This window comes from Artibeus jamaicensis, unplaced genomic scaffold, assembly GCF_021234435.1.
Source record: "Artibeus jamaicensis isolate MK-2021 breed Jamaican fruit bat unplaced genomic scaffold, CSHL_Jam_final contig_354, whole genome shotgun sequence".
Classification (NCBI taxonomy): Eukaryota; Metazoa; Chordata; class Mammalia; order Chiroptera; family Phyllostomidae; genus Artibeus; species Artibeus jamaicensis.
This window is the reverse complement of record NW_026521803.1, coordinates 37,784,244-37,794,558: the sequence shown is the minus strand read 5'-3', so window position 1 is coordinate 37,794,558 and position 10,315 is coordinate 37,784,244. Positions and strand designations below refer to the sequence as shown.

The window sequence follows — 10,315 nt, the reverse complement described above, 5'->3', positions numbered from 1 at the left end:
ATGTTCTTTGATTACGTCATACTGGCTGCAGCGAGGAGGCGGATGGATGTAAATGCAACTCTCTGTGTGGTCCTTCGGACAGGACTCCTGGAGAGGATGCTGGCATCGCGAGAGCACGGAGCGCGGCGAGAGCGCGGAGCCCGGCGCGAATGCACCACGGCCACAGCGTGTGTTTACGACCTGGTCCGGGTCACCCCGGTGGTGCTTCACGAAAGTACGGCTTTTCTATGTGTTCATTTTTATCGTTTTCTTTGAAGTGGCATATCTTTCAGAAGAATGTATTTAAATCACTTCTTTTTTACTTTCATTATTTGTGTCACAGGTGTCACATGAGATGACTTAATAATTCCAAGAGGATGGGAATAATATTAGATGTTGTAGCTTCATATAGGAAGGCAAGTTGTCAGTCACTGAGTAGGAATTCCTTTGTTTTAGCAACATACAAGTTTGACCTGTTACCTTATTTTGATGTTTTATCAAAGAATAGAGTAAATGGCAGGAGAAAATACAGTTTGAAGTATGTGCACCGGGAAACGCCAGGTGCGCTCAGCAGGACACAGATGCTTAATGACGGCTCCTTATTCACACCAGAGCCTCCAAAAGCTGGGCAAGGTACATGCTATTTAAAGATACACTAATTCCTAAAATTGGCATGGAATATAAATTAATTTTTGAGCACGAACACATCCACATAGAGTTTCTGCAACTTTTGATGTGCAACTATACCAAATGTTAAGAGAACATAAAGCAGCCTAAAAATAAAGTATAAAATCAGATGACTAATTTTACGGGGAGAGGTTTTGCAGATGCAGGAGGCTCGACGGGCAAGTCCCTGTGTAAGTAAAAACTATCTGTTATTCTTGGCATCATTCTGAAATCTTATGGCAACAGCTCTAAACATGCTGATTGATAACCTATTAAAGGCAGACTTGGAGATGATTTAAATTAGAGGATTTGTGCTGTATAACACTGGAAAATTAATTAAAGCCACTCTTTATTTTTCTCTGATTCAAAAGCATATTTTTCTCTCATTGAGAAGCATAAGAAAAGGAAGGCAGTCTAGTGGCTAAGAAGACCGCCCCTGGAGACTCACTGTCTGAGTTCAAGTCTTGGCTCGGCGGCTTGCCAGTGACCTTGAATGAGTTATTTAATTTTGTCATGCCTGCATTTCCTCTTCATCTGTAAGTGGGTATGAATAAGTACAACCTACATCTTAGGGTCCTTCTGAGAATTAAATTACTTAATTCATGATAATTGTTTAAAGATTAACCACTATTAGATTCCACATATGAGTGAAATCACATAGTATTTGTCTTTCTCTGACTGGCTTATTTCATGTAGCATAAGGCTGTCCATCCAATGCTGTTGTAAAGGGTTAAATTTTACTCTTTTTATGGCCATGTAGTATTCCATGTGTAAATGTACCGTGGCAAACAGAACTAACAAAATAGAGACAGACTCATAGATAGCAGGCTCACACCTCCCCGGGAGGGAGGCCTGGGGGGAGCATGACGGAGCAAAAAAGAAAAAAAGAGAGAGAAGAACTCATGGACACGAACACCAGTGGGGATTGCAGGGAGAGGGCGTGTGGATGGAGGTAGAAGAGGGTGTAGAGGGGATAAACGGTGATGACAAAAGTAAGATTATAAATTGTATAGAATTTGGAAAAACGTTTAGCCAATATTATTAACCAAAGGGTTATGAATAGCCATGTGTTTCTATGCTTTTTAATATTATCTTGGTCAAGAAAGAAGAATGAAATGTTTTTGTCACTATCATTTGTATCACTGTTAAAATAGCAAAATCACAGAATATTTGGGTTTCAGGGATCTGAGAGATGGTTGAATCCAGCCCTCTCGTTTTATTATTGAGAAAACTGAGGTACAGAGAGTCAAAGGAGCTCTCCCAGTTTTCTTCTCTCTCCACATACATGTTTCCCCTGTTCATGTGGATTTGCCAACCAAATAAAATTTATAGAACTGATTAGTCTGACTGTCACCTTGCAGGGGTTGGGGATGAGCTTTGTCACTGCAGCGTGTAAGGGAGAGGGACGGCAGAATGGGCACCGAGGTGTGTTCCATGCTCAGGCGGTTGCACTGAGCTACCTCGCCCAGAAGACGTTGCGGAAAACTGGTTGGGGTTGTGAGTCGCTCTGTGTTCCCACTCGTCAGATGCACTGTGGGCAAGTCCTTATTTCCTCCGCTTGTATTTTCTCATCTTTATCTGGCAGTTGATCAGACCTCCTCCCAGGGCAATCAGCGGGGAGAGAGGAACCAGCAAGAGGTTGCAGATGTCACTTCAGCTACAGAAGTGACCTAGGAAGTAGACAGAGGCAGTTAGAACTAAGGGCGGGTCAGACTCATGAAACCTCTTGGGGTCAGCAATCTGCATGGGCGCCCTGTGGTGGAACAGGGAATTCCGGATTTGACTTTTTAGCCTGATTAGAGGTCCGTTATGACCTCTAACCTCAGAGGATGGGAAGAGACAGCCCGCTGTGGAAGGGCTGGGTGAGGGAGAAGAGGGTGAGCGTGAGGAGGATGAGGAGGGAAAGGAAGGGAGTGACGGAGATCCCATCGATGGCCGCTCTGATTTGCCTTCCTTGCAGTTTACAGGTAGGAAGGACGAGAATGCATGAAGAAGCAAAGTCCATCTAGAGAGCTTGCGAAAGAGGACAAGGGCACCGTAAACATGCCAGCAAATGTGCATTTGTCGCTAGGTTTTTTTTTCTTTTTACAAGGGATGAGGACAGCTGTGCAACAAGACATTATGTGCTGGGCACCATGACTATCAGTTTGATTTGGATTTACCCAAGGGAGATATTTTTTACTAAACCAGATTCCTCCCAGTAAGAAGTGTGATGTGAGCTTTAGATCGATGAAGAAAATGGGCTTAGTTTGGTGATTTTTATAGGAGTAAAGGGTACAGGAGTCTCAAAAGAAACGTGTTGACATTTTACTTAGCATGTGTAGGACTAAGAAATCTCACCATTGTTTCTGGAAATACAACAGAGGGATTGAGCAATTGGGGCTGCTCTGGGGATGGTGATTTTTGGAAAAGAAAAAGACATATTTGGAATATTGAGCATATAGAAGCATACCCCTGGGATGGCGTTAAACCCCCTTCCAGGAATTTTTCACCCAAGGAGCACGGAAAGGCTGCGGTTTGTACGTGGCATAGCTGATGATGTTGATGACGACACCGGCCATAATAACTGGCATTTACTGCTTGTTTACTGTGGACCAGGGACAGTACCTGGCATCTGCATACATTATATCATGTAAATTGCACAACCACGATTTAAGGTGGCTACTATTCTTATCCCCACCGACGAGGACAGCGAGAGGGTGACTAATTTTACCAGAGTTCAAAGACAAATGGCTTATAGGTGCCGTTTAAGAAATTATTCCAGTAAATAGGCTGTTAGCGGAAGTCTTTCAGGTGTGGAGGACAAGGGCACAGCACGGACCTTGTTCTGTGGAGAGTGCAGAGCCTTTGTGAGGGAGAAGCGCACAGCCTGCAGCTTTGGGAGGGCCCCTGGGAAGGAAGGGGGGGGGGTGTGCCAGCTGCCCCTGCTAGTGCAAGGCCGCCCTCCAGAGGTGGAAGGTGGGATGGTATGAGGGGCCACAGAAAATTCCAGGGGGAAGATACAGGGTCGGTTGATGGGCAGGGAAGAGAGTAAGTCAGTGAAGGGCAGCGCATACTGTAGTGGAGATGAGCCAGAGAGCTGCCCGTGGCAGTGCAGGAAGGCACTCCTGCTGAACAACTGAGAGCCGAGTGCCTCAGAAAGGACAGGTCTTCAGGGGAATGAAGGCAGGGAGGGCCCCCCAGCCATCATGAGCCAGAGAGACCCAAAGCATTGAAATTACACACTCTGTAAGACAAGTGGCTCTGGAAGGCAGGATGCCAGTGGAGCCCGCTGCTGGGGACAGCCTTCAGAGGCAACACCAGGCAAAGGGGTGTCCGGAGGGCTGGGCTCAACATGGGCATTCTTGAGTTGTAAGGAACTGGGCGTGTGGTCTTGGAACACTTGTCAGCAGGGTTAGGGTCACGAGCAGGATGGGCTGGCTGGGTTGGGGGCTAGGTCCAGGCCAGTGATTGCTCTAAAGGTGCGTGACGTGACATCTGCGGTGGTTTTCCCAACCAAGGAGGAAAAAGATTAGTTTTGTAGACATATTGAATAAAGAATTGTTATCTCAGGGGGGAAAAGTGATGGAATAGAAGATAGAGTGACGGACAGAGGCGAGGGCTTTGTCAGTGTGGGAAAATAGATGGAAGCATCTCTCCTCTTTCTCTTTCTCTCTGCACATGCACCCCCCCGCCCACAGTAATAGTAGTTGATGTTGACTGAGTGCCCGCACTGCTCCGAGAACTGTCTTCAGGGAGGCCCATGCACTGACCGGCTCGTGTATTCTTCCCAGCCACCCTCCGTCCTAAGAGAAGGGCGCCGAAGCTGCCCAGGAAGGAAGAGGGAGCCAGGCGCGGAACCAGGTGTCCTGATTCTGGAGCCCACGCTCTGCCCCACTGCACTGCCCTGCGTCTCGGCTCACAGCTGTGCACCATTTACAGGGCAGAACACATTACCAAAATGATGAATGAGCCCTCAAAACTGACGGATGTGTGTGTAACAAAAATATAAAGTGTGACTGCAAAGTGGGCAGGGGGCCTTTCGGTCCTGTCTGCCTCATTCTTGGCCGCATATGCAGGTGATTGCATTAGTCATCAATAGCTGCACAACAAATTATCCCAAATTTAGTGGCCTAAAACAGCAAATACTTAGTACTTCAGTTTTTGTGTATCAGGGAGCCGGAACCAGCTTAGCTGGGTGGTTCCTGTTCAGAGCCTCTGCTGAGGTGACGTTTAAACTGTTGGGGTGCTCTGTCCTCTCACAGCTCCCCTGGGGGAGTGTTTGTTTCCAGGCACGTGCCATTGGCCACTGGCAGGCCTCACTGCATTACCAGGGCCTTCTCCGTGGCGCTGCCTGAGGTGACAACTGGCTTCTCTGTCCCCAAGACAGCCTCATGACAGGGCAGCTGGCTACCACGGGGACAAGTGACTCGAGAGTGCTCCGGATGGAAGCGACAATCTTTGTATGACCTAACCTCCCTCACTTTTGCTGTATTCTTTTTATTACAGGTAAGCTGCCAACTTGAGCCCACGCTGCAGGGACAGAACTGCACAGGGCGCGGATATCCAGGGGGTGGTCACTGGGGATCATCCTGGCTGCCACCATCCACACTTCTGCCCTCCTTCCCTGTCTCTGACTCCATGCTCCATGCTCCTTCCCGTACTTTGTTGATGGCCTTTTTAGTCTCCTTCAATAATTTACCCCTTTTCTCTGTCCTTATGTGTCTTTTTTTCACACTTTGTATTCTCCCTGGTCAACAGCCTGCACGCTCATGGCTTCAAATGTAGACTGACTCCTAATTATTTGTCTCTGGTCTGACCTTAGTCTTGAGCCCCCCATGATTTAGTGCCTGCTGGACACTGTAGCCTGTTCCTTAGCCCATCTGGCTGAAGAAATGGCCAGACCCCCTTACTTTTCTCTGTTTCTGAGGATGACACAATTGTCCACCAAGTTGCGCAAGTCAGGACGCCAAGAGACTCTCCCGAAATGCTCTGCTGCCAATCACCCTCAATGCCTGGCCAGTCTTTATGGTCTGTTTATTCTAATTCCTAATTGTTTCTCAAACCTGTACCCTTTTGTCTGTCCTTACAGCTGACTGCCTATCCGAATTAAGGTCCTCACCATCTCTTTCCTAGGTTATTAAAACATTAAAATAGTCTTCTTAAAGGACTTCCTACTTACAGTTCATCTTTCCTCAAGTCGCTTTTCTCCAAAAGGCGAATCTGATCGAGCTCCTCTTTTATCTAAAATTGTGCACTGGCTTTCTAACAACCGTGGGGTGAAATCAGAAGAGATACTGGCGGAGTGGGACAGGTATGGACCACGTAATCAGAGTCAGTTCAGTTCAGTCCTGACCCCACCACTTATTAATTAATTGACTTAGGTTGGATAAACTTTACAGAAACGGAAATAATGCCCTTATCACAAAGTTGTGAGGATGAAATGAGGTAACGAAAACTGCTGAGTTTTCCACAAATGTGGGCCGTTGTTCCTAATAGGCTGACTGAATAATTGGCTTAATTTTTGTTAAGGCAATTAGCACACGCAGTTTGCTAAACACATCATTTTCCCTGTTCTTCTTTGACTTTGAACATGATTTTTTTTTCCTGCCTGGAACACCTGTTCTGTCCACTGTCCCACTGGCTCCCTGGCTTGTGGACTGGCAGACTTCCGCTTTTCCCCCAACACTTCACTTCCTCTCCTGTAGGGACCCCTGATGACGCCCTGCTGATGGGGACCTCTTGGACCCCCGTCCAGGCGGCACGCACCTCATCGGATGCTGTTGTTTCTTTGCACACTTAGCTCCACAGTGAATGTTGAAACTGTGAGTGTTATCCCAAATGCCTAATATAGTACCTACTAGACAGAGATACTAAGTCATTTTTTTAAAAAAACATTTCCTAACATCTGAATAAATGGTGCTTTTTTCTTTTAATTTTTTAGGTAATAGCCAAATTAATTTGTAGACTATAGAAAATTTAGTTAAGATCTATGGTGGAGAAGTAAATTCACTTCAGAATAGGTTGAAATGAAAGATGTAACACGAAACATGTACAAAGATCGTGGAAGGGTGCATCAAGTGTTAGTTAAGCAAGAGAGCGAAACCTCCCCTCACTCTCTGTCTTCTTCAGAAAACCAAACATGGCATCTTCATAAAGAGCTTGTTTTCTGGTCACAGCAGATATGTTGAATCTTTCTGGAGGTTTCTCAACAATTCCACGAAATGCCAGTGCATGCAGGGATTCACGGACAAGTAGCTGCCAGGCGTAATAGCGAGGACTGCAGATGAAAAATCAGAAATTAAGATTCTAAGCATTGGCAGAGGTGTAGGTGAAATTGATCTTCAAATTCTCTCTAAAGTGAAGGCTCAATACCCAGGAATTCATAGCAACAATGAAGTTGTTGAACCAAGTGCTGAACAAATTGCAAGTACAAAGGGTTTCTAGCCAAGTCATCAAATCTCAAGAACATGGAGTTTGCTTGGCATGAGGAGACGTCATCTGAATATCAGAATAGAATCATGGAGAAAAAAGAACTTCAGAACTAAGACTTTATTCATATGATTCAGATGCTGTATTATATAAAAGACATCCCAGCTACCCTGAAATTTTTCCATAGTCTCTTAGCTACTGATGCTAAGACTCTTACTACCTTCTCCCAGGGAGCCAGGGGCTGGGACAAGCTATGGAAAAGGTACAGATCCCGCTTATCCTGGGATGACTCCTGCCAGAATGTCACGTGGACTGATCGCACTCAGAGGCTGGACGAGTAGGGGCTGAGTGTGAGTGCGACACCAGGGGTGTCCGTCCACCAGGGGCATATCTGGCCATTTTATTGGTGACAATGAAAATGGAGACTGGTTGGGGATTTTTGGACAGAAATCTGTGACATTAACACAACAGCACCATCTGATCTCAGAGCAGAACTTGTGAAAGGTTGTTAAGAGCCCGGATTCAGTGCACAGAGAGGCAGAAAGGTCTTCTTTAATGATGGTCTGAGTCTTATAGTGGTTCAGACATAAATGTCGATCATGGCAGTGCATTCCAAAATTATACTTTAAACAATGCTGATCATTTATTTCTGTGTTAAAATTACAAATGTATCTCACAATATAAATAGGGAATGCCTCTGATATGTAAAATCTAGAAAATGTCAAGACATTCTTGGCCTTCTGTGTACAGTTATATATGATTTTGCTCATACTATCTCATCAGTTCTCCAGGTAAAGAGGCCACATGTAGGACAGATATCACTGAAGCTGGAAAAATGAGGCCACTAGATTTCACTGGCTTATTGAGAGTAAAATCCTTTCCATTTGTTGATGGTACTGGAATTTCCTAGAGAACCAATAAAGTATGTACTATGGATTGTTCACATACTGGTAAAGTATATGCTTATTGACCCTTTTGGGGGGGCAGAGTAAGAGAGAATGCGTACAACACAGAGGACTTATTTGTATAGGAAAATAATAAAAGAACTAGAGCGTGAATAACAGATGTCAAAGAACAAAGGAAGAATTTATATATAGGATAAGTTGGTGGAGAAGGAAAAGAAGTCAAGCAATAGCTAATCCATTTGATTTGCTTGACTGGAGAGGAAACCAAATAGATTGAATGATGCTGAAAGATAATGTGAATGATGAAGTATTTTTTTAAAGATTTTATTTATTTATCTTTAGAGGGGAAGGGAAGGAGAGAGGGAGAGAAATATCAATGTATGGTTGCCTCTCATGCGTCCCCTGCTGGGAACTGACCTGCAACCCAGGCATGTGCCCTGACTGGGAATCAAACCGCGATACTCTGGTTCACAGGCCCGCGCTCAATCCACTGAGCTACACCAGCCAGGGTGATGAAGTACTTTTAAGAACTGTTTCCAGAGCAGGAAGGGCTACACTCTGATATTAAAGGATGTGAAAAAATAACAGAAGAAAGACTGAAGAAGGAAAGCAGTTAATGGCAAAGACAGCTTCAGCCTCCGATGCTCCACGAGGCGAGGATCGGCTGGACCTTGTCATCCTGGCTCAGGCTTCTGGAGAAGCTGCTGAAACTTCTTTTGGGATTCTCCTGGGGACCCCACTGTTTTCACTGGTTAAACCCAGCTTGCCTCCTAAAGTCAAGTCCAGATAGTCCAGGCAAATAGATATCGTCACCAAGAGAGAATAACCTGAGAGGAGGGCTGAGTGTGTAAAGGTGCACGTGTTTTAAAGAAGTCACTTGTCTGCCATTGGAACAGCTCTGCAAAGAACAGTAGGGCAGGATCTTCTAAAATATTATTTACCTGAAGCTCAAAGTCAGGGATGGTAAACAATTCTAACTTCGATGGCTTCTTTCTACATTTCTGAAGCCTGGTTGAATAAACGTTTGAAGTTCTTCACGGAACAAGGGAGAGAAGCAGGATGACCAGCAGAGGAAGGAGGAGCAGGTGGGTACTAAAACTGGATTTCACCAGCATTTTGGATGCCCGTTACCGAATCAGTGGGAGAATTCAGCCTGCTGGAAGGCTTGGCAGTACCACAGTGTTAAACAGGCTTCTAAGCACATCCGTAGATCCTTATGTGGCAGAGGTCTTAGGGAAGAGACAAGGAACAGAACCAAAGGAGGCAATTTTATTAGGTTTAGACTGAGAAGAACCTTGGGGTCCAGTGAACTCGTTTCTTTCTTTTTTTTTTTTTTGTCTAACAGCATTGAAAGCTGCAGACACCAGGCAAGTTACTGTAACATGACGAGTCTACACGCAAGCGACACACATCTATTATTGCTCTCGGTGGTGGAGAGGAAATAATTGCAGGAATGAGAGGCGAGTCATAGCCCTTGTCATACTGTGGGTTTTAGAATTCTTCTTTAGGGGCAAAACAAACACACAAACACCAGGGGGACACCAGTTACCTTGTTTAAGGCTGGTAGATTGTGACGAGGGAAAATAAAGAGGAGGTAGCCTGGAGGAGGCATTCACATATGCAGACAGTGCCCCACAGGTAGTAAGAAAAAAGAGTATTTGAAATGCAAGAATTATATCAGGGAAATTGGCTGTGTCAGCTCCAAACAAAAGGAAAAATCCTAAAAATGTGAGAACATGGAATATACTGAAAATGCATTCTGTGAGGTCAAGGACAGGAAGGGTTTGGGGGCAGGTGGTTTTGAGTGACAAAACAGGCAAAAATGAACTAGAGATGGGAGTTAATATGTAGGAAGATACGTATTGGACATTCGCAAGCCATTGTTAGAGAAGACAGATTAAATTTTGTTTGATGAAAATTTTGTGTTGATGAATCCTATGGAAAGTATGGTCAGATTCAATGATGCATTTTGCTACGGGCCATGAGTAATCGTGAGTTGCCACTGGATTTTGTGTGATTCTCAGTGAGGAAAATGTGGTAACTGCAGGCAAGCTTCTGGTCTCCCCTGCCTGGCAGAAAGCAATGTCTGCAGGAGAACAGATGTTCTGGAAAGCAGAAAGAGATGGGCCACCAGACTAGAGGGATATGGTGAGGGAGAAGATGGAATGGGGAGATAAAGCCCAAATTTCTTACAGGGAAAACCAGCAAAGTTTCACAAAAACGTGTCAAAGAGGGTTTGTGCTTATAAAACAGAAATTGAGGGATTTAGGAGTGAGAGCATTCAGATCATCCTTAAAAAGCTCCCAGAAATGGAACAGCTGGGGCCAAGTACCAGTGTCATGTGCCACGTTTTG

The 10,315-nt window shown here is 45.1% G+C and overlaps 1 pseudogene; it reads left to right on the top strand.

The window, feature by feature from the left end:
* On the top strand, positions 1-7,646 carry LOC119057564 (histamine N-methyltransferase-like; annotated as a pseudogene).
* The last annotated feature ends 2,669 nt before the right edge of the window (positions 7,647-10,315 follow it).